Raw genomic sequence first — 19,335 nt, 5'->3', positions numbered from 1 at the left:
CTGGCATTGCAAGGGAGATTCTTAACCTCTGTACCACCAGGGAAACTGTATATATTTGATTTTTGACTTTGCTTAACATTGGGTATTAACTCAATGCTCAGTCTTGTTGGCTGTTAGTCAGTGCTCCTCACGGTAAGGCTGCATCCCAACCCTTTAAACATCTGTGTGTACTCAGGTGCTTGAAATGAGAAGGGTGTGAGGAGCAGGGAGAGCCACATTTCTCTTCCTTTTGAAGGTTTAAATGTTTCAGAACTTTGAAATGATTTCAAGGATACTTTAACTCCATGTAAATAAGATTTCAGAAAAGGTAGAGCCTAAGAGAACAATACGCTCTGGGTCCAAAATTCATAATTATCAACTAAAGACAAAAGGATGCATATAGCTTTGATGATTATTTATGTATGTGTACATTTATTTATTGGTATCCACTCTCCAGCAAGGAAGACATGACAAAGGAAGGTGAACATGTGAAGAACCCAGAATTCATTGACAGAAAGGTCCTGTTCTCTTTTCCCAAGACTGGACCCTGAGAAGATACCAGGTGTGAGCGATGAGTCACACGTCGAGTCAAGGTTGAGGTGGATGGGACCGGACATATAGAAAAGCCAGAAACTGTAGAGCAAAAGTGCCGTGGATCAAAAGCAGGTAGCAGGTCTCAGGATAAATGTAACTTCAGAGCCATCTGGCCTCTAGGATATGTTCACAGTCTCTCTCCTACTCCAAGTTCCAATTTTTACCCTCAAAGAGAAATACTGGTAAAGGATTAAGATCAAGGTCATTTATTATGCCTCAGTGCTAGAGGTTGGAACATCTTTCCTAACAAAGAGGATGAGCCCTGGGTCCCCTGTGGCAGAAATTTCTCTGCAGTCCTCTGGCATCTCCTGGAATTTTATTTTCTCTCTTTCTTTCTCAAGACGTATGCAGAAGGAAGGCCTGAATTATAGGTTCAGGAATTGACCTGCTCTAGGAATGTCCTGGAGTTGACAACTAGACCAGCTGACAAGGACAGATGCTAACTCTCTGGCTTGTCTTGGCCTTGACGTGATTTTCCGTGGATCTGCTTTACCTCTTCATGGCTATGGGCCCAGAGGAAGAAGAGGAGAGGATTGCCTTTATCCTAGACAGGCCTTCACATTGTCCAGCTTTGCTCTTTGGGAACTGCAGATGGAGATTGATGTTGGAACTTAATTCTCATGGAATAAAATGTCTGTGTTACACTTTTCTTCTCTGTACTTATCTTCTTGGCTTCCTTGTGGAGGGCATTTGTAGGAGGGCAGGATTCAAGGATTTGGGATTCTGTATCTTGGCCAAATACAGTTTTCTCAATGTCTTCCTGTCATGTCATGATTTATGGCCCACGGAAACTGAAGAAGCAGAACAAAGAGTTTGGACATAAGGGCAAGATGCCAGCAACTAGGAGAACCGTAGAAATTAAGAAAAATTGGTCATTCATTCTCAATCATTCAAAAAATATATATGTTGGTGCTGTGTAAAATGGAATTACAGATTTACCTAAAATGGGATCCCTTTTGTTGAAGGGTTCACTATTTAGCAGGGCAAATGTACTTACAAGTGAATATTTATCATCAGTGGGAGACATGCCATATTGAAGAGGAGTTTGTAGTAAGTTACAACCACTGGGCAGAGCTCCAAACTCTCCCTCCCCAAACCCTACCCCATTCTCCACTCCTTCCTGTCTTTCTATCTTTGTAGTTATAATTTTTAATATCTGTAAATATATAATGCATTCCCCTGGATGTAAAAATTCAGCTGCTCAAAGCTTTCTCAAAGCCAATGCGGGGGTGGTAGATAATAAAGACCAGTCCAACCCTGGGCTCCATTTTCCTTTAGTCTCTTCTTCTTGGACTTCTTTTTTTCTTTCAGAGGCACTGGTTATACACACAACCAAATAATAGGTGTGGTTCTCAGGGGAAAAGGAGAAAGGACACAATAAGGGATGTTAATGCCAACACGGGCACATTCTTGACTTGTCATGTGACCTAGGCTGGCTCACCAAGAGTGAGTACTGGCATATGGGGACCAAGCCTCAACCAGCAAGAACGTTGCCTTCTCCTGGACTCATCATGTGTGAGCATCAGGGAGGTTGCCTGCGACAGGATAGAGGGTTGGGCGTTTCCTCACTGGGGACTCCAGATCTCCAATGGAGTGGAAGTGGGTGGGTTGTGATTGGAGATAAACCAGGGATGAGAATCCTGTGAAATACGATGTGTTGAAGAGAATGGATTCCTTTTCCTTTCCCTCCCAGAAGAGAGAAATTGTCCGTTGCTTGGCATCTACATCTCAAAAATAATAAAAGTATACTTGGGAGTTTGAGAAGATAATGTCTAAAGACTGTGGAAAGATTAATAGAAGCCCTTTATCCCTGCTGGCAGCAACAATAGCAAAGAAAAAGCCCACCAAAAAACAAGGCCCAGTCTACCAGTGTAAAGTTTCAGCGAGCCAAGATAACTTGCCTATAGAGAGCCATTTTACAACATTGTATCTGTAGTCAACAGTAATGTTTAAACTTAAATGTTTAGAGGGTAGCTCTCATGTTAAGTGCTCTTACCATAATAAAATAAAATTTAAAATAAAATAAATGAGGCTTCCTTGGTGGTCCAGTGGTTAATAATCTGTGCTTCTATTGCAGAGGACATGGGTTTGATCCCTGCTCCAGGATCTAAGCTCCTACATGCCACATGGGATGACCCAAAAATAAATAGATGAAAATAAATTTTTTAAAAATGCATAAAGACAAAGGGAAAAAAGGGAAATGCAAGGTGCAGATTGTGAAGGTGGGTCAACAATGCCTTCCTGGTATGAAGGAAGCATGTCCTGGGTGGAAGAGGTTTTAGCAGTAGAGGACTGGTTGGAAGCCTAATTCTACCACTTACTGGATGGCACATCTTGGGAAAGTGACTCAACTTCTCCAAGACTGTTTCCTCATCTGTTGCATACTGTTTTCTCTAGTCTCAGAGAGCTGTTACATGGACAAAAATGATATGCTATATGTTTGTGCATGCATGCTCAGTCACTTCAGTCATGTCCGACTTTTTGTGACCCTGTTGTCTGTAGCCTGCCAGGCTCCTCTGTCCATGGGATTCTCTAGGCAAGAGTACTGGAGTGGGTTTCCATTCCTTCCTCCAGGGGATCTTCCTGACCCAGGGATTGAACCTGAGTCTCCTACATTGCAAGTAGGAGATTCAGGTTTACTGCTGAGCCACCTGGGAAGCCCAATATGCTAAATGCCTCTCTCTATATATATAGATAGTTAGATAGGTAGATATAGATACAGATACATACATGCACACAGCCCTGGCACAGTCCCTGGCATTTAGAAAGAGCTGAATAAATGATGCTTTTGCTGTTGTGATTAAAAGATAGCCTTCTTGGGGATAGCACTGCCTGAGTCAGCCTTCTCAAACTCTCAGTGGAGAGGATGAGGCAGGCTATGTTCCTCTTCATGGTTCAGAAAGGTGGATATTGGACTGGAAAAGCAGAGTTCACATCTTTTCTGGGTTTTAGGCTCAAACTCGTTTTGGTTTTCTAAAGCTGCCTAACAAACTACCCCAAAACAGTGATTTTAAATGACATTTATTGATTTATTCATTATTCTGCAATTTGGATAGTCCTTAGCAGGATCAGCTCATCTCTGCTTTGTGTCACATTGGGTGCCATGGCTTACCTGGAGAGGTTCAAGTGGGGCTAGAGGATTTTCTTCAAAGATGGTTCACTAGTGAGTTGATGTTGGCTGTTGTGGGAGTTTGACTGGGACTTTCAGTGAGGACCTCCATTCTCCTCATGTGGTTAATTTGGTCTTCTCACAGCATGGTGACTGGGTTTTGAGAAGGTGTATCTCCAAAGCACACATTCCAAGGGGACAAACCTCTCCTTTCACCAAGCTTGCTAATATTCCATTGGCCAAAGCCAGTTGCATGACCAAGGCTAGGAAGTTGAAGAGGTGGAAGAAGGAGGGGGTGCCACCGGTCATGGATGACATCATTCATGGTTCATTGGTGGCCACCAAAGTAAGTTTCACTAAAAACAAAAAAAAAGTGAGATGTAAGAATTTACAACCAAAATTCTGAATTCAGAGCAGATTCTCTATCCACTAGCTTCTATTCTTCATTGTAACTGGTTCTTATGAATTATTCTTTGGATTGATGCACTCACAATCTTCAAATACCCCTGGAAGATGCCAAGCAGGCTTTGCTAATGTGCTACTTTCCTCACCCTTCATTTTCCAAAATATAAATATTTTAGATGAATGTACAAGGAGTCTAGGGCTGGGTGGATCAATCAGTTAGGTCTAATACATGCATTTTTGTGAGTCTGAATTGAACCATCTAAAAACATCCTCAGATCTGCTCACCTCCCCCTGTTCACCCTGCATGAACAAGTTTTTAAAAAATTTTATTGACAAGGAATGAATTCTCTGAAACCAGCAGCAGAACCATTGTATTTTGCCAATAGGGGCACATTACCTGAATAAATGAATAAAATACTTTATTTGCAAGAGGGAAAAAAATCCATTTAGTGATTGAAACAACTTTCTGTTTTATAGCTAGTAGTATTAATTAGCCTCCCTTTTCTCTCCCCTTTTAAAAAGAGCATGTTTTAATTGTTACCTTTTTCCATATCCTTTTTTTAATGTCTGCAGTTTCCAAATTGATACTTGGCCTACTAGTAAGATCTTAAAAATAGGCTTGCATTACTTTTGAGAAAGACAGTTTTCAATTAATTAAAAATTATTTCATTTCAAAACTTAGAAACCTACTGTGAATCCCGAACCTAATACTTATGTTCTCTAATTGCAAGAAGGAGGAATGCAGAAATAAATTTGGTTGAATGTGTAATTGGCATGCTTGTAGTAAGATTACTGTTTCAGCCTCTTGTACTTCCCAGGGGATGTACAGAAGTCTCAACTTCCACCAAAAGCTTTTGAATTCTTTGGCATCAAGTGGTTTAGGAGTGGAAACATGCAGAGAGCAAGTGGGGTACCCACTGGTGGGCTGAAAGAAGAAAAGGTGGGAGCAGCCCTCCCTTGGGGTCCTCTCCAGATTTCTTTGTGTAGAGGAAGTAGCGCTCGCATATGTTCCCTGTTTATTTCTCCTAGAGCTAGAGACCTGAAAACAGCTGTAACATTCCCACACAGTCAAAACTGTGTTGCTTTCTCCTTTTTTCCTCCAACTGAACCTCCTTCTTTGCCAGAGACCTGCCTCAGTATGCATTACTCTAAAGAATGGTATTATTGATTAAGCCCTTAGGTTACCGGAAGGGGGACCCACTCCAGGGCTTGAGAATAGACTCTTCTCTAGCACACTGAAATGAATTGTCCAAGGAGACACACATGTTGACACAGCAAGAGATTTTATTGGGAAGGTGGGGAGCACCAGAGCAAGGGAACCCAGGAGAGCATTGTTGCCATGCGGCTCACAGTCTTGGGTTTTATAGCCATGTGGGTAGCTTTCCAGACTGTCTTTGGCCAATCGTCTTGCTTGTGCTCATATTTGGTCCCATTCCAGGCTCTTCCTGGGGGCACACACATCTCTTTGTCAGATGATTTCTAGCACAAGAATTTCTGAGAAGTTGGTGTGTGTATGCTAAGTCGCTTCAGTCATGTCTAACTCTTTGTGACTCCGTGGACTGTAGCCTGCCAGGCTCCTCTGTCCATGGGATTCTCCACACAAGAATACTCGAGAGGGTTACCATTTCCTTCTCCAGGGGATCTTACCAACCCAGGGATCTAACCCGTGTCTCTTACAGCTCCTGCATTGGCGGACAAGTTCTTTACCACTGCGCCCCTGGGGAGACCTAGGACAATATTATGGGCTGATGTCTCCTCCCTCCTATTGACCCCTCCCAGATTCTCCTGGCTGGTGGTAGTTTATCAGTTCTGCATTCCTTATTTGGGTCCTCTTGTTGTGAGACAATGCATGCAAGTGGCGATTATCCTGCCTGGCCAGGGCAGGTGGTTTCAGTCAATGGTTCCCTAACACTATGGGAACTTGGACTGGATGATGCTACTTACATGTATTATCTTTCAACTCTAGGAAGTAGATGTCAATATTTTTGTCTTACAGATGTGGAAATCAAGACATAGAAATATTCGGTGATTGGTCTAAAGTCACATAGCTTGGTTCTGAGCTTAATTCTAAAGTCTGTTTTTTCAACCATTACTTTATTGCCTTTCATGTTAGTAAGCAGAAAGTTACCAAAACACCTAAGGTTCCTTTTCCCTGTGTAGGTAGCTTCTCCTAGGAAAGACATGCTTTGGAGGCAGGATAGTACTTTTGAGAGCATAATTTGGGATCAGCAGATGCCAGATCTGTCTTTGGTTGTCTGTGTGACTGTGGGCAACTGTTTCATTTCTCTGAGCTGCAGTGGTCTTGTGTACTAAGTAAGAATCATAGAGGAGCACACTGTAATGGTTAAGACTGTGACCTACTTGAAAATGAAATGAAGTAATAGTACATGCTACTACATGGATGAATCTTGAAAATATGATACTAAGTGAGAGGAGCCAGTCAAAAAATACTATCTATTATATAATGTCCAGAAGGGGAAAATCTATAGAGACAAAAAGTAGATTTGTAGTTGCCTAGAGCTGAGAAGAAAGGGGGAAATTGGGAGGTGACAGCTAAATGATAGGAGGACTTCTTTCTGGAGTAGAGAAAATGTTCTAAAATTTGGTATGGTGTGTATCTCTATGACTATGCCATTAGCCACTGATGCACACTTTAAATGGTGAATTGTGTGGTATGTGAATTATTTGTTGTTCAGTTTCTAAGTTGTGTCTAACTCTTTGCGATCCCGTGGACTGCAGCATGCCAGGCTTCCCTCTCCTTCACTATCTCCCAGAGTTTGTTCAAGTGCATGTCCATTGAGTCGGTGATGTTATCTAACTATCTCATCCTCTGTCACCCCCTTCACCATTTGCCTTCAATCTTCCCCAGCATCAGGGTCTTTTCCAATGAGTTGGCTCCTGGCATCAGGTGACCAATGTATTGGAGCTTCAGCATCAGTCCTTCCAAAGAATATTCAGGGTTGATCTCCTTTAGGATTGACTGGTTATATATCCTTGTTGTCCAAGGGACTCTCAGAGTGTTCTCAGCACCACAATTCAAAAGCATCAATTCTTTGGTGCTCAGCCATCTTTATAGCCCAGTTCTCACATCTGTACATGACTACTGGAAAAACTCCATTAATGGGGCCTCTATGCCTCAGCATCCTCACTTGTAAGATTGGGATCAGAGTACCTACTCCATGGAGTTGTTGAGAAGATTGAATGCACTAAAGTGAACAAAAGCATTTGTCTCATGCATCCAACCTGGGCTGATTCATGTCAATGTATGACAAAAACCACTACAATATTGTAAAGTAATTAGCCTCCAACTAATAAAAATAAATGAAAAAAAAAGTACCCTGAGAGCCATAAAGTAAACAGAAGCATGGAACAGCATCTGGCACCCATAAACTCTTTTGTTTTTAACTGGGGTATTTTTTAAATTGGGGTATAGCTGCTTTTGCTACAATACTGGAAAAGGTCAGTTTTCATTCTAATCCCAAAGAAAGGCAATACCAAAGAATGTTCAAAGTACTGCACAATTGCACTCATTTCACACGCTAGCAAAGTAATGCTCAAAATTCTCCAAGCTGGGCTTCAACAGTTCATGAACGGAGAACTTCCAGATGTTCAAGCTGGATTTAGAAAAGGCAGAAGAACCAGAGATCACATTGCCAACATCTGTTGGATCATCACAAAAGCAAGAGAATTCCAGAAAAACATCTACTTCTGCTTCATTGACTACACTAAAGTCTTTGACTGTGTGGATTACAACAAACTGTGGAAAATTTTTAAAGAGATGGGAATACCAGACCACCTTACCTGTCTCCTGAGAAATCTGTATGCAGGTCAAGAAGCAACAATTAGAACCAGACATCGAACAACGGGCTGGTTCCAAATTAGGAAAGGAGTACATCAAGGCTGTATATTATCACCCAGCTTATTTAACTTATATGCAGGGTATATCATGTGAAATGCCAGGCTGGATGAAGCACAAGCTGGAATCAAGATGCCTAGGAGAAATATCAATAACCTCAGTTATGCAGATGACACCACCCTTATGGCAGAAAGCAAAGAGAAACTGAAGAGTTTCTTGATGAAAGTGAAAGAGAGAGTGAAAAAAACTGGATTAAAAACCAACATTCAAAAAACAAAGATCATGGCATCTGGTCCCATCACTTCATGGCAAATAGATGGGGAGACAGTGGAAACAGTGACAGACTTTACTTTCTTGGGCTCCAAAATCAGTGCAGATGGTCATTGCAGTCATTAAAATAAAAGACGCTTGCTCCTTGGAAGAAAAGCTATGACCAACCTAGACAGAATATTAAAAAGCAGAGACATTACTTTGCTACAAAGATCTGTCTAGACAAAGCTATGGTTTTTCCAGTAGTCATGTATGGATGTGAGTGCTCAGTCACTTCAAGTGTGTCTGACTCTTTGCGACCCTGTGGCCTGTAGCCCACTGGGCTCCTCTGTCCATGGGATTCTTCAGGCAATAATACTGGAGCGGGTTGCCATTTCCTTCTCCAATGGATGTGAGAGTTGGACCATAAAGAAGGCTGAACAGCGAAGAATTGTGATGTTGGAGAACTGAACTGTGAGAACACCACTGAACTGTGTTGTCGGAGAAGACTCTTAAGGGTCCCATGGACTGCAAGGAGATCAAACCAGTCATTTCTAAAGGAAATCAGTCCTGAATATTCATTGGAAGGACCAATGCTGAAGCTGAAACTCCAATACTTTGGCCACCTGATGTGAAGAACTGACTCATTAGAAAAGGCCCTGATGCTGGGAGAGATTGAAGGCAAATGAAGAACAGGGTGACAGAGGATGAGATGGTTGGATGGCATCACTGACTCAGTGGACATGAGTTTGAGTAAGCTCTGGGAGATGGCAAAAGATAGGGAAGTCTGGCACGCTGCAGTCCATGGGGTCTCAAATAGTTGGACAGGACTGAGCGACTGAACAACAACATAGTTGCTTTGAATTCTCAGATGGCTCAGTGGTAAAGAACCTGCCTGCCACTGCAGGGGTCTCTAGAGCTGCAGGTTTGATCCCTGGGTCAGGAAGGTCCCCTGTAGGAGGAAATGGCAACCCACTCCAGTATTCTTGACTGAGCACGCATGCTCCAATAGCTGTTTTACAATGTTGTATTGGTTTATGCTATACAATGAAGTGAATCAGCTATATAACACATATATATGGAGAAGAAAGTGGCAACCCACTCCAGTATTGGTGCCTGGAGAATGCTATGGAAAAGGAGCCTGGTGGGCTACAGTCCATGTGGTCACGGAAGAGTCGGACACGACTTAGTGACTGAACAACAGTACGTATATCTCCTCCCTCCTGAACCTCCCTCCCACTCTCTTACCTCATCCATCTAGGTTACCACAGAGCTCCGAGATGAACTCCCTGTGCTATAATACTTCAGATTCCCAAGATATCTGTTTTACACATGGTAGTGTGTGTATGCAAAAAGTGTCATGTTTCTATTATCAATATTAATTTAGTACAACATCTGACCTATGAAAAATGTTTTGTAAGTGGCAGCTATTGGTAATAGCAACTAGGACATCACTGTTTAAGGGAATTATTCTGAATTTTAGAAATCCTGTGATGGGACTGCTTTTGGAAATCAACCACAATAGATCTAAAGAGTGTTCTGCTCATCCTGCTGAGAAGCCCTGAGTTTTGGGTTCAAGTCTTACTGTCTTGACTCTGTGTACTTGATCACATGGACAGGCATTCAGAGGTGTTTGGCATCACCCACCATCATTGGGAAAGTCCCAGGGGTGACTTCATCCTGTCAGCCCCTGAAGCTTTGTGCCTGTGGGCCCGCCCAGTCCCAGGCTGGACGAGAGCGTCCTCTCACCGCCTGTGAAGCTCTCTCAGGAAAGAGATGCTGGGACTTACCTGTTGGTCTAGTGGTTAAGACTCCGTGCTTCCAGTGTAGGAAATGTGGGTTCAATCCCTGGCTGGAGAACTAAAATCCCACATGCCACGTGATGTGACCAAAAAATAAGACTTTAAAAAAAATTAAAAAGGAAAGAGATGCTAAAACCCTCCTCCCAGCTTCTCAATATTTGAATTCCTCAGCGCTGACTTGCACACACTTGCAATCTGTTCCTTTTTCTGGCTTAGCTTTAGGAAAACTTTGAAGCCAACATGTTGCCTAAGAGTGATAATCGACTTCATTCAGGCTACAAGTAACACTTACCCCTTCTGTTTCCTTCAGATGAACTGTGCTCTGTTTTCTTCTTAAACGGTTAGCATTGTTTCTCAGATCCTGTCAAGAGCAGATGGTGATAAAAACCCTAACTTAATGAAAACATAAACATTTTGGCATCACAACCTTGTAATATGTGGAAGTCAAAATGATATAAGGGGAATTATTTTTTAATTCCTCAACATGAAGGTCATTCAGAACCTACATAGATGACTCAAAGCCAAAGAAAGTTTAAGGAAGAGGACAAAGACGAGGACCCAGCTTCTTCACTGTGTTCATGAAACTTTGGAGAGACTTGAACATCCTTAGCTACTTGAGAGCAGACTGGAAGTTCATGACTTTGGCGAGGCTCATCACTTACCTTGTTATTTACCGGGGAGGGAAGTTGAGTGCTGCGTGAATGACTGACAGAGCTGGGCCTTTTATTGGACTGCTTTTTTTTTTTTTTTTAATGGGTTGAGTTCCTGTGAAATCCTTCGTTCCTCACATGGCCGCTATGAATCATCACTGGAGCCAGATCCGTCATGGAATGCCAGGAGCCTGATACAGGCTGATGCATTGCCTTGGCCAAGAAATCTGGGAAAGCGGCATTGTGATAAAGTTGCTTCTTGTTTGACTGCTTTTCTTTTAAAATAGAAACTTCTGTTACTCACAGGAAGGTGCCAGAGGCTGTTTGCATCTCCTTTTTCTGTGCAAAGTGATTTGATTTTTAAGCAGCCTATCTTTATCATCCTTTCCCACCATGACTTTATAATGCTGTTTTAAGGACAACGGAGGATGGCTCCTGAGCTTGAACCTTGTTGGTGTGCTGTGAGGCTGAGGGCAGGGAATGGACCATGTGGTTTGCTTGGCTTCTGTCCTATTTGGAAACTGGAGAAGAAGTCACATTCACAGCGCAAGTTAGAGTAGCTGAATGTGAAGCAATTGCTGGGACCATTTCCCTTGAAACAGCATTCATTTCAAACACTTGTACTGAGTACCTGCTAAGGAACAGGTGCTGTCCTAGGAGCCTGGGTATTTAAACATTTGATGTGGTCTCTGTGCTCCAAGGAGGAGCTAATGGCGATGTTGTAAAGGACACAGGCATGTAACTAATAGGTGTAAGTTATGTTTGGGGTGCAGAGGAAAGGGTAGTCAGTTCAACCTATGGGATGTCAGGGAAGTTGTCATGTTGGAAGTGATACTTTGGAGCTTTAAAGAGGAATAAGTGTTCCTCTCATGGATAGGCTTGAAGGACATTTTTGTTCCAATGATTCATCCCAATATGATATCAGGGAATTTTTTTTTTAATGCAACAAGGATTCTCCACAGTAAACCACAAGGACCATGCTTGATGTATCATTGGATTCCTGACAGATAGAAATCAAAGAGGAACACTAGGGTTTGTGTATGGCAACAAGATTGGACCATGGCATTCTTAACGTTTGGGACTGGATAATTTCTTTTCATGAAGGGGCTGTCCTGTGCATTGTAGAATTTTTAGCAGAAACCTTGCCTCTACCCACTATATATCAATAGTACCCCACCTTCATCAGTCATGAGAACTCAAAAATGTCTTTGACATTGCCAAATGTCCTCTAAGGAGCAATATTACCCTTGATTGAGAAACTCTGGGCTGGAGAAACATTTGGAACAATTCTGGAGCTGAAGAATGGCAAGGGTGGTTGGCAGAACTTTAGCAATACTAGACACACGCAGCCTACATGGGTTGGCTTGAGAGAACTGTTTATTAGTATATAAATAACTCTTCAGAACTGCCCATCTGGAGATCTGCTTATCACATGGAGAGCAATGTGGAGTATGAGGCTTGCCAGGTGGCGCTCGTGATAAAGAACCTGCCTACCAATGCAGGAGATGTAAGAGATGCGGGTCCGATCCTTGGTCAGGACGATCCCCTGGAGGAGAGCATGGCAATCCACTCTAGTATTCTTGTCAGGAGAGTCCCATGGACAGAGGAGCCTGGCGGGCTACAGTCCACAGGGTCACAAAGAGTTGGACACGACTGAAGCATCTTAGTAGCAGCAGGAATACAGAGAAGCAGCTTAATAATGTACTGCTGTGCTGTGCGTAGTTGCTCAGTCGTGTCCACCTCTTTGTGACCCCATGGACTGTAGCCCGCCAGGCTCCTCTGTCCATGGGGATTCTCCAGGCAACAATATTGGAGCGACTTGCCTTACCTTCCTCCAGGGGATCTTCCCAAGTCAGGGATCAAACCCAGGTCTCCTGCATTGCAGGTGAATCCTTTACCATCTGAGCCACCAGGGAAGCCCAATAATGTATTAACACCTGCAATTCAGAACATCTGTTCAAATGACTTTCCACTTGGAACTCATAATTGAAATTACCTTTGGTTTCCTTAGTCTGAGTCCTAATACATCGAGGAGGTCTCTCCCAATTGGCAACCAAACCAGCTTTGCATTGCAACTTCTCTGAAAGCTACCAACCTTTCTTTAAGAGGTGATCCCAGAGTATCACCACATGAATTTCCCTTTTGAGTCAGACTCTCAGAAAATGTGTTCACCAAAGGTGACCAAATTCATCGCCATTTCTTCACGACTTGGTAAGATACAGAGGACATTTCCATTTTATAAAACAAAGTGTGTAGATCTATTCAAAGCATCAAGATAGAGGCCATTTTTTAGAGCCAACCAGTTATGGGGCATACAGATATGAGGGGCACAGAGTCTCTGTTATACAAGGGTTCTCAGAGCTAAGAGTCTTAATAGAATTCATGGTGATTTGAAAGAAGTTAATTAACCTCTCTGTATCCATTTTTTTTTTCCTTTGTAAAATGAAGTAATATAAATATGTATCTTTTTATGGGATTGGTGAGAATTGAAAGGAAATCATCCAAGAATGGTATCAGCAGAGTGCCTGGTGTGCAGTGAGCACTTTACACATGTTAATTGAAATTTATTGTCACCAATATTTCAATGCCATCATAATATGCTTGGAAGCTCTGAGAGCATCAAGACGGGATCCTTGATTGAGGGTGGACAGTGGGAATCAGCGAAGGCTCTGTAATGGGAGAAACCCAGTAGGAGTCCTGAAAGAGGAAGACCTAGAAGCTGGGCAGAGTGAGCAAGACAAGGGGGTGTTTTCAGCCTTGCTGTTCTCTCTGCTGAACCAACCATCCCCAGATCTCTGAAAGACTCACTGTCTCCCTCCAGTGGGACTTTGCTCAAATTTGCTTCTTTCTCATTAAGTCCTACCCACATCCTGCAGTCCATGGGGTTGCAAAGAGTCAGACACGACTGAGCGACCAAACTGAACCCACATCCTGTGTAAAACTGAACTTTTCATTCTTTCGCAGCCTGTCTCCTTGCTTTATGCTTCTCCTGGGAGTATGCCATCATCTGACATTTTGCTTATTGACAATGTTTATTGTCTACTGGAAGGCAGGCTCCAGGAGGATGGAATATTTCTCAAGCTCATTCACAGCTATGTAACTACCCTCTAGATTCTAGAACAGTGCAGGGCACTGGGCCGGAGTTTAAGAAATATTTGTTAAATAAATGAATTCCAGGCATGTGGTCTGAAGCATAAGGGTGAAAGAGAACATCTGTTTAGGGAAATGAAAGCAAATTGATATGGCTTAAGCGTAGAATGTATGTTTTGAAGAATGAAGAAATTAGGCTGGGGAAGTAACCAGGAATTTGATCATAGAAAGCCTTCTTTAACCTTGACCTTTCCCGAGGAACCATTTGAAGGATTTAAAGGATGGTCATAATTTTATTCTATAAAGCTCACTCTAGCATCAATAAGGGGCTTGCCAAGGGGGTGCTAGACCTAGAAGCTGGGCAGAATGTGCAGAACAAGAAGGTGATTTCAGTCTTGCTGTTCCCTCTATTGGACCAACCATCCCCAGATCTCTGAAAGACTCACTGCCTTTCAGACGGGAAGGATGCAAAGAAGAGGAAGCTGACTAAGGGCAAGAGGAGCAGTCACTTGACCTTGTCTGTTAAGATGAAAATGAATGAAGGCCTGACCTGGACACAGGTATTATGGATGAGGAGACGTCTTTGCAATGAGGTTTCAAAGGGCAAGAAGTTGATGGTTAATTGGATGAGGAAGGTAAATGGTGAGTGGGGAATCTAAGATTATTATTATCAAGCTTTTAGACTTGGACATTACCCAAGCAGGCAGGTGCCCAAGACTGAATCCATCTTCCAGTTTATTCTGAGACTTTATTTTATTTATTTATTTTGTGATTGGAGGATAAAAGCTTTTTAATGTTGTGTTGGTTTCTGCCTTCAACAATGTGAGTCAGTCATAAGTATACATATAAGTATACATATACCCCCTCCTCTTGAGCCTCCTTACCATCATACCCCTCTAGGTCCTCACAGAGGGCCAGTCTGGCCTCCCTGTGTTATGCAGCAGCTTCCTACTAGCTATATATTTTACCCATGGTAGTGTACATATGTCACTGCTACTTTCTCAATTTTATGGAGTAAGGTGTACAAAGACAATGCACACACCCCACACACCCCCCCCCCCCCCGGAATGTTTCAGGACCCCTGAGTCAGCAACAGAGGTAGCCATCCTGGTAAAATGATTCTTATTCTTTTTCTTTCTGCCTGTTTGCCCTATGACTCTGCTTTTGTCTTGGTTTGTATTAGACCCAGAAGTAGATACTGAGCCTAGGATTTGAGTACAAGCAATTTATTATGGAGATGATGCCTGAAAACACAGATAGAGAAATAGGTACATCTAACAGAGAAGGAAAAGAAGTCAAGAACGAGTGCTTGATTGAGCAGGTTACCATTGTGAGCATATGGGACTCAGTTCACTGGTACCTCTGGGGAATTGGGTAAAACGTGGTTCTCAAAATATGGACCTAGGTGCAGCAGCATTTGCATCAGCTGTGAACATGTTAGAAGTACAGGTTCACAGGCTCCACGCTGATCTACTGTATTAGAATCTCCAAGGATGGAGCCCATGAAGGTATTTTAACAAATGCTCCAGGTAATTCTTCTGTATATTGAACTTTAGAATCACTGGTATAGAATATGTCTTAGCATTTGCCCCCATGGACAGCAAAAGGCTAGGTGTATTTTTTCTACCAACTCTGATTCTTTGGGGTGGTTAAAAATAAAAGTAAAGAGTAAATGGGAGATGGATGGTTGTCCTGTAACCTTGAGTGAATTGATTTTTAGGTATATTCTGTACCATGAAATGCTTTCCATGATTACACCTGAATTTGGCTTACATGGCGATGTTTTCTAAGCACTTTGGGAAAAGTTGAAATTAGTCCTATTCTATTTTATCCCCTTGCTGGAGCCCTGCTTCACCACTTGTCACATATTTCTTCTCACACTGAGACCTCTTTTCCTGTGCTTGACCTGTAGTGAGTTGGATATCATTTATAAGAGTCATAGAGAAAAAAAGAAACAAAAAAGAGAGAACAGGAATAGGTACATATTAAAGTTGGCATAATTTAAACAAGCTGAATGACAAAGATCCACTGGCTCTTGACGTGAAGTTTTGAGTAACCTTGGTCAGATTTCTGAAAAGTTTCAGAAGATGTCATAGACTCAGAGGTTTTTGAAACATAGACTTCAGTTTTTGCCTAAAAACCAACCTCAGGACTGATATACTGTTTGGAATTTGACTCTTCCTTTTGTGATGAACTGTTGAATTTCCTAAAGCTTCTGAATTGCAGGATTTGATCACTACTCTCTGGCTCCTTGCATGAAGATTTCACTTGGTTAACAGGGGGCACTCATGGGGAGAAAAACCTAATACCCAGAAGTAAATAACACACACCCAACAGAGTATTTCTCTACTCGCGTTTAGCAAGGCTCCTTACATCCCAGTGTGCTGTACCTTTGTGGATGAATTTCAGATGGTAGCTGCTGAGGTGACCAAGTCATGGGCATCCTCCCTTCCCCCACATCCTAATCTCATCATTTTAATGGAAGAACATCTGCCCATTATTCTTTGGGAACTCAAAACCGAGCCCTCCCCAGTGACAGTTAATAATAGTTAATTCTGTTGGTAACCACATCTCACTCCTTCAATCTCTTCCCCATTTTCACTCTCCCTAGAGATGTCCTCACTCACGGATCTTTAAATATCACCTTAAAGTCACTCAGTCAGTCACTCAGTCATGTCCAACTCTTGCAACCCTATGGACTACAGCCTGCCAGACTACTCTATCCATGGGATTTCCCAGGCAAGAGTACTGTAGTGGGTTGCCATTTTCTTCTCCAAGGGATCTTCTGACCCAGGGATCGATCGAACCCACGTCTCCTGCATTGCAGGCAGATTCTTTACCACTGAGCCACTCGGGATTCCATGTTGATAAATTCAAATTTTCTATCTTCACCTCATTCTTCTTTATCTCAGACTTCTGCTGACAGCTCCTGTGGCTGGCTCCCAAAACTCAGCTCATCTAGAAGGAGGCTCCTGATCTTCCTCAGGGGTCCTGAGTGTGCTCCTTCTGCAGCTTTTCCCATTTCTAAAGAGCATACCTCCATCCCTGCTGTTGCTCAAGTCAGAAATTTGGGAATTGTCTTTGTCAGTTTCCTTTTCCTCATCCTCTGCATCTCTTCATTTACTTGGCTTTGTTGATTCTGTCTCTAGACTGTGTCTTGAAGCCATCTACTTTCCTCCATGTTCGTTGCTCCTACAATAGAGCAACCAGTGGCCTCTGAACCAGTCTCTCAGTAGTCTCTCTGCAATCTCCTCATCCCATGGCAGCTAAGGTGAACTTTGTGAACACAGAACTGATCGTGTACCTCTCCTGCTTAAAATTCTTCAAGGACTCGCTGTAGCTTTTAAGATTAAGTTCTAAAGATCCACAAGGTCCTCTAGGATATAGCTTTCCAGCCTCAACTCTTGTTTCTCTCTTACCTCAAATTCTCTCCAAACTCAAGGTCTTTCTTTCCCCTGCTCTCAGTCTGGATAATGCCTATCTCACTCTAAGTGCCATTTTTCCCAAGGAAGCTTTCCCTCATTCCACTGAACAGGTTAAAATTGTCTTGTTCATGATGTCCTGCTCATACAACTTTTCTTTTACAGAAAGTATCAAAAAGTGATTCATTTTCCATGTGGTTATGTACTTACTATCTATTGGCCAAACTAACCTATGAATTTGTAAGGACAGAGACCATATCTGTTTTGTTTACTGCTAAACTGTTGGCATGTTTTACAGAGCTGACACTAAATGAATACTCAAGTGTCAGTTGAATGGATGGATGAGAGATGTTGGCAGTAGTTATATTCCAGAGTGATTAAAGATAATTAAGGTGTCCAGGAAGATTTGGGAGAGAAAACTGACCTAGTGAGCCAGTTGTGAGAGATTCAAAATGGAGAGGCTGGGATACGGCCTTCCTCTGTTCTGTGTACTGAATTCTAGAGAAGAGATTTAGGGATCGCCAAACAAATAGGACCAGAGTGTCTTCTTAATGAAGCTATTCAAGAGTCAGTCATCTCATACAATTCAGAGCTCCTGATAACCTGGTTAGAGAAGCTTGTCCACTTAGAACCTTGGGCCTGATTCACACACCTAGTGACTGGTACAAGGTGGAAATGGGGATGGAAAAAGGAGGGAGAGGAGACAAGGAGAGTGGGAAAGAAAGATCCTGTGTGGTGGGGGAGGCACATACTGAGGCAAGAAGCAGAGAAGAAAGACCCTTTCTGCCTAAGAGTCCAGATATCAAGGGAGCAAGAGATCACTTTGAGGGGGCTTAATGAATGGCAACTGACTATCTAGCCTGGATACTCCCTCTATTTTGGGAAGAGAGGAAGGCAGTAGTTAGTGGAATAAGAGGGCTAGGTGCTCTTTCTCATATACCTCCCTTATTGGAAGTAAACAAAACCTCCTCTTCAAGAGGAAAAGAAATAAGTTTTCTCCTCCTGAGGCCAGGAGGCTGAATGTTATTACATGTCCCAGCAGCACCTCTGGAGAGGATCCTAAGAATTTCCTCCTTTGAACTATTAATTTGGTGACTTCCCATTGTGAAACACTCCATTATTCTTACCTGGAGAATTCCATGGACAGAGGAGCCTCTCGGGCTACAGTCCATGGGGTCGCAGAGTCGGACACAAGTGAGCAACTAACACTCTCACTTTCCCCATTATACCTTATATCTATATTATGTATATCCCTTATATTATTAGACAGTTATTACCTCTTTATGAATCAGTGTCTCCCAGTAGTCTTTGAGATTTTTGGAGGAAAGACCACACCTTTTTCACTGTTGTAACTTCTAGGTCTATGAAGAATTTTTTATACTCAATAATGTTTACCATATGCATATGCACACAAAAAAGTGGTTAGGATCTGAAGATGATGAGATACTGTTCACAACATTCCAGCTTTGAGGAGATTCTCTGTTTTTGTTTGTCTTTGTGTTGTTCCCTTACTGTTCTAAATCACTAAAGTCAATCCATGATCATTACAATTCTGTACTTCTCCAAATAATCCATGAGTATATATTTTAATTTTCTCCCTAAATAATCCAGGAAGAGACAGTAGGAAACCATGATTTTAGGTATGCAGAGTCCACATAGGTTTGCAGGAGCATTTCAAGTTTACAAAATAGTCTCTGGAGGTTGTTGCAAATTATTTATAAATAATGAACCAAAGTGATTAACCTCTTCATGTGTATCTGAATGAGATTGTCCTTTTAATTTTTCAACCCAGGTTTTGTGTGCATATGTGTGTGTTGGGAGACACTTGGAAATTAGAATATTAATAACTATACCCTGCTTTTAATGAGGATCTGGAGATAATGAGATCATGGCAGCATAAACCTAATGCTACACAGCTAATTTAGTCCAAGGATTTCTATGCTATACAACAAGATAAAGGCCTTAAACTCTGCTGAGGTCTCTCTCTCTTTCTAATGATGGATTTCCCCAAACACAAGGGTGTATGACACAGCCGCTCATGTTTAAACTAAAAACTATGTTTTTCTCTTTGCTGTATGATCAGTGAAACGTGTCAGTCCCCAAGACAAGACCAAAGAGCATCAAAGCAGGAGTGAAAATGCAGACAACGTCTGCATAATACTTCTGAAAGCCACCGGGA

At 42.3% G+C, this 19,335-nt stretch overlaps 1 long non-coding RNA gene across 1 annotated transcript; it reads right to left on the bottom strand.

The window, feature by feature from the left end:
- Window positions 1–391: 391 nt before the first annotated feature.
- LOC136145171 (uncharacterized) lies at window positions 392–10,678 on the bottom strand. The gene is made up of 4 exons (XR_010658710.1): window positions 10,657–10,678; window positions 10,287–10,355; window positions 3,686–4,038; window positions 392–1,364 (listed from the first exon to the last, which is right to left on the bottom strand). It is a non-coding gene; the product is annotated as an uncharacterized lncRNA (long non-coding RNA).
- Window positions 10,679–19,335: the final 8,657 nt, after the last annotated feature.

Source organism: Muntiacus reevesi, chromosome 12 (assembly GCF_963930625.1).
Source record: "Muntiacus reevesi chromosome 12, mMunRee1.1, whole genome shotgun sequence".
Taxonomy (NCBI): Eukaryota; Metazoa; Chordata; class Mammalia; order Artiodactyla; family Cervidae; genus Muntiacus; species Muntiacus reevesi.
This window is presented reverse-complemented; position numbering and strand designations above follow the sequence as displayed.